The 6,091-nt window shown below is 34.3% G+C and overlaps 1 protein-coding gene across 1 annotated transcript in view; it reads right to left on the reverse strand.

Annotated features, from left to right (window-relative positions):
• Positions 1-6,091, reverse strand: part of LOC107673419 (major facilitator superfamily domain-containing protein 3-like) — a 51,138-nt gene that overhangs the window by 9,403 nt on the left and 35,644 nt on the right. The gene's annotated exons all lie outside the window — the stretch shown is intronic.

Below are 6,091 nucleotides of genomic sequence, written 5' to 3' on the forward strand. Positions count from 1 at the left end.
ATTGCATGCCAATGTGCATTGGCTCGTTTAGTTTACACTCAAAGTGGATTGGTCTCTCTAAGCGAGATCCCAATTCGTCGGTCACCGATGTGACGTCTCCGTTCCCTCCTTCAGGGAACGAGAGTTACATACGTAACCGAGACGATATTGTTAGAAAATATTCCTATTTTTAATAAATGCTGTTCTTTTTACATTTTTATACATCAAAGAATCAAAGAAAAAAGTATAACAGGCTCCAAAAAATATTAAGCAGCACAACTGTTTCAACACTGATAATAAATCTGCATATTAGAATGATTTCTGAAGGATCATGTGACACTGAAGACTGGAGTAATGGCTGATGAAAATTCAGCGCTGCGTCACAGTAATAAATTATATTTTAAAGTATATTAAAACAGGAAACCCATATTAGAAATTGCAATAATATTTCACAATATTACTGTTTTTTTCTGTATTTTTGATCAAATAAATACAGCCTTGATGAGCATAAGAGACTCCATTAAAAAAACATTAAAAACTGTACTGATCCCAAACTTTTGAACATCAGTGTAGGTATCATACACTTGCTTACTTTGGAAATGGTTACAGAAAAAAACTGGGCATTTTACACTAAACGACTGAGGATCACATGATACCAGACTTTCAAGTTGCTCAGAACACAAAATATTAGCACAGAAACATGCATTAAAATGTAAGGAGATGCATAACAAATGAAAACAATGTGTTTACAAATTGGCTCAAAACATCAAAAAAATACATATGTTTGATATCCTCTGAATTGATAGAATCATAGTCCAACTTTGAAGCCTAAAAAATCAGAGAATGTGCCCTTCATACACTACACGGTTTTCTTTGTATTTCGGCAAACAGCATTGACTCATTCAGACTGAAAACTGGGGCAAAAATCATGTAAGTTTAAATTGTAAACTTAAATTTAAAAAGTATTTTTTGTCATACAAAATTTCACAACAAGATCTTTCATATTCGGGCTGATAAATTCTGGCACATTCAGTTTGTTCATGGTTTCCTGTACACAAATTACAACTAAGAAACTCAAATACTGTCAGACTCTGTTCCATGTTTTGTCTGTGTCTTGCTCCCCAGGTGTTCCTTTCCCATGTTTAATTTGTCCCAGGTGTTCCCCATGATGGTTCATGGATCCCAGGTGTGGTCCCTAGTTCTCTGTCCGCTGTTGAACGTCTTCCTGTGTTCTTCTCCCTTGGTTCATGCAAATAAGGTCCTGTCAACATATTCTCCAGCGTCTCCTCGTCCCTCGTGTGTGTGCAACGTGACAAATACACCCTACATTTATGATTTACTACTAAATTAAATGCCATGCAGGGCCTTGAACCTGTAATTTTGTTATTTACAGTTTCGTGAACTATTCGAAAACAAACCGCTTCACTATAATGAGTCAAGTTTCAACAATGAATCAACACTACAATTGCAAAAGAGTAAAAAGCAGGCGGTTTGAAGAGCATTGTTTAAAAAGTTAGACTGTTACTGGGAAAGCTCAATTGTTTTGAAAGCAAATGAACTACTGTACAGTCATGAAAAATGTATTAAAGTAACAGCATCACTACTTTTAGTTAGTTAATGCTAACACTATTAAACATTGTATTGTTGGACCATATGTGAAATATTGCAAAATTGTTGCATCAGAAAAACTGTTGCATGACTGAAGTTCACGTGTTTTCAACGGCGAAACTATAAAAGATATCAGATTCTGACATACAACCTGCTTCTTCATTTACATGTGAGTAGACGTTTGTAATCCTAGGGGAGCATTTAACTGATGCACTATAGGCTTCATAAATATCTTATGAAGGAAACTTTAATGCCATCAAGCTCAAGGTACTGTAGGAGAAAATCAGTTTCAGTATCACAGTCAGAGGAGCTAACGAATACAAATGTGCCTGAAATAAAAGCTGCGGCTTTCATCATCGGTGTCTGCAAATGTTTAAGATCTGCAGCATCTCAGAAACTGAGATGTGCAGATCAAGGCTGTGTCAGTCTTTACATATTCAACCAGGAAAAGCATATGCTCTATATATGCAAAGACTATTAATGTTGAGTTAAAAATGTCATCTACCAAATCAGAATCCAAACACATCCTCTGGCCTTACGAGGCTGTCTAATGTGTATGTCGAGTGTGTATACTATCCTCACACGTGTGTGTGTGTGTGTGTGTGTGCTGGGGGTTCAGATGTATTGACATTATTTACAGTGGCTGGGTCCTGCATATGTTTAGTACGTTTAATTCCCGCCATTATGAGAATGTGCAAAACGGCACTCACACAATGAAAGCCACCTGTCTGTCTTTCCTCTCAGATGACAAGAGACGGTCAGTCACTGAAACAATCCATCTCTAAACAGATCAATAATCCAAATGTCATGACAAATAAAGCATGCTTTGACCAATCATCTCTCCAACTGATAACTTTCACATTTATTGCTCAGTCATACACAATAATCTTAAATATTAGCTGCAGCAGCAAAGCCCTGATCAGACCACATTAAAAGTGTTAAAGGCTGACCAGCCATTTTTTAGTCATTGTGTTAAATATTTCTGAGGCCAGATGATAAAAGAGCAGGAATCGGCAGGAATATGAGCACAGATGTTTCATTAAAAAAGGCTGCCAGTAATACTGTAGAACACTCATCATCCGCAATACACACCCAGAATTACATCTAAACCTTCTGTTCTCATACTGGAGGTTAGACATTATATTTTGAAGAAGGCTTATGCAAACAGGGGAGGCTGAGGATGGTTATAACATAGGGTGAACTGTAACATTTTAAGTTTAACCACTCAGAAATATGTTTTGCCATGTACAGGGATGAAATCTCCTTTATACATGGCTTCCACACTAGAAGACTCTGCGTACAGATATAAAGAATTTACAGGAAAATTTAAACATCACAATCAACATTTTTTTTTTCACATCTGGGTTATATGATGACCTAGCAAACGGACAAATAAATGCATGTCAAAGGTTTGGAGACAGCAATATTTAAAAAATAAATAAATTATTACTTATTTAGTGTGGATCTAAAGTGACATTAAATACATTTAGAATGTTACAAAAAAAAAACTATTTCAAATAAATGCTGTTCTTTTGAACTTTTTCTTTCATCAAAGAATTCTGAAAAAAAAAAATTGTTTCATGGTTTCCAAACAAAATTTAAACAGCGCTGTTTTCAACAGTGATCACTATAAGACACATGCACCAAATCATCACATTAGAATGATTTCTGAACACAGGAGTAATAGCTGCTGAAAATTCAGCTTTGCCAGTTATTTAACAGTCATTTAAAATTGTAATACTATTTCACAATATTAGGGGAGACCAGGGGCACACTCAATTCCTCCAATCAAAAACAAGCTAGAGTGATGACACTTAATCTGCACATGTTCAGTAGGATTCTCTCTCTGCCTGTGGAAAAGGAGCATGATCATTTCCTCAGCAGAACTTTTCAACAAAACACTGATTTTCAGATATGAAAGTTACTTTTCTGGATGTACAGCATTTTTCTTCTGTTGTCTAAAGTTTAGATGATGGCGAATTGAAACTTACATACATTTTATCTCTCTGTTATTGATAAAAAAAAATTAACATGAACAACCTATGCTAATATAGGTTTGGCTAGCTAGCATACAAGATTTTTACCATGGCTGCAACGTCGGGGGCAATTGTAACACAATGGCCTAGTGTACAGTAAGCACCTTGTTTGTCTGTGTTGACATACTTTTTAAATGTAAAACGACATTTAAAAGGATTCGTGTTACACATTAAACAATGTGTTGCTTTTAAATCATTTAAAAAATACAATGAATATTATCTCCACATGATCTCATTGAGTTATTCTGTTAATAGGTCTTGTACCTTTTTATTAAAGTTTGATTATAGACTTTTTGACTCATCAGCTGATTAATGTATTTGAGTAACATATTTATTTAAATATTTAAAATGTAGTTACCACTAAAATAGTTGCCTAGTCTTCTGCAAAAATAGAAATAGACTTTTGCTTTTTGAATGCATGTGATGTCTGACATCTAAAAGAATATAAAATATACAACACACACACACACACACACACACACACACACAAAAACTTAAGTAATATTTTAGATACTACAGCAGTAAAGTGATTACTTTGAGGTAGGCTTTTATTTGAGATACAGTGGGTTAATATAACTTATTTTTCAGTGTTACAATCACCCCTACCAAGGGGTCAATTGTAATACTCTGACTTCTTGCGTTTAATTTAATATTACAGTCTTGTCCTTATTATTGAAAATATATCAGTTGTATTATTAATTAGTGCACCTGTATTTGTTTCTTGTATCAAAGGTTGACTAGTGTATTTCAAGTAGTCTGTGAGTTATGAAGGAAAATGTAAAAAAAAAAAAAAAAATGTTACAATCACCGCCGGTCTCCTCTACTTTAATTTTACTGTATTTTTCAATAAAAGGATTTTTAAAAAACACTGAAACATTTCAGATACAAATAAATACATATATAAGTATAATATTTAATTATACAAGTTAAATAGCACAGAAAACAGGAAAGAATTCAAATAAAAAGTATTACAACCATTCTCTGCTCCCTGATAATTAGTGTGAAAGTGTCTCGGTTGACATGTTTTTGGTTCATTAATGAAGCATTTGTGTGGCACTAGGCTTTGGACAGACACATACAACATCTCAATCCCGACCTTTAACATTTCACGACCCCTTCATCAAAATCCGACCGCTCGGTAAAGAAGAGTTGCAGCTAGCTATGGTTTGCGAACACTTCAGTCACAATCAGTGCTGAACTAGAGTAGAAGCACTCTTATTTATCTTGAGTTATCAGAAGTAAAAAGTGCATATAGTGTATATGAAGTGAAAGCTGTCTGTATGAAAAGCTCTATCAAAGAGACAGAGGCAGATGATGGACAGAGAGAGATAGTCTCTAATGGCTTGTGGATCATTGTAGAGTACAAAGAGACAATATAGTGAAACCTGAGAGTGATAGACAGGTTGCCAAAGAAAGACCAGATGATGCTGTCACATCCTCCTCTCACATTTGAGGGATATGCAGTATTAGTTGTGTCACAGTGGCAGACTGAAAAAGAGAAAGGGCAAAGTTCAGAGTAATTAAAAGAGCGTGCTGTTGTTGTTTTGACTAATAGATGTACCAGTTGTGTTTCTGAGGCATCATGGTTAATGTTTGTGGATCCAAACTAATTCATTCTAATGCTTTTTTTAATAACAAACCAGACAGAAATACAGACTGAAATAAACTGAAAATTGCTGCATAATGTTCACAACTGCCATAACAGGGCATTTTAAATCATAAAGAAGTTTTTATGCAGTTTGTTTGTGTGCATTCGGAAAACACGCTAGCAAACAAAGGTTTATCAACATTAATTTGCATTTTGTCTAGACGCGACATCACATTTATCCTTTTGTTTTACATAAACAATGTATTGACCCAGTATCAGCAGGGGTAACATCCCCAACTACAGTGCAAGTACATGAAACACTCTTTTGTCTTGGCGAAAAAACAACACACGTGGGAATCCAAACAATTAATAAACGCTTCCTGCACCTTTGAAACCACAAAAGGTGTAGAAATTGTGTGTTGGTGCAATGTTGCTGTCCACTATGTCTGCTGCATTGACCAGAGAAGTCACCAAGCTAATGATATCAACAAGGGGAGGTGACATGCCGAATAAATTTATTCTTAATGAACAATTCTTAATTAACAAACAGCCACTAACATTGTTAGTAACACAATAGAGCAGAGTTATATACACTTCATACAGCAAAAACAAAATCGTACTTATTACATATTTATTTGGTAACATTTTTTTTTTCTAAAAGTTAGCATAAAATACAATATTTTCCATCATTTATTAATCTTAGTGAATGTACATTTCTACATATACTAATATGTTAATAAATGCTGTAGAAAAAACTTTGTTCATCATACATAATGCAATTAACTGCATAAATTAAAACTTGCTGTAAAATTCATATTTTCTATTTTTCACAATATCATGACCAGACTTTTTTTTTTTTTTTTTTATAGTTATACAAATG

The sequence above is a fragment of the Sinocyclocheilus anshuiensis genome, unplaced genomic scaffold, assembly GCF_001515605.1.
Source record: "Sinocyclocheilus anshuiensis isolate Anshui unplaced genomic scaffold, SAMN03320099.WGS_v1.1 scaffold508, whole genome shotgun sequence".
In the NCBI taxonomy this organism is placed as follows: Eukaryota; Metazoa; Chordata; class Actinopteri; order Cypriniformes; family Cyprinidae; genus Sinocyclocheilus; species Sinocyclocheilus anshuiensis.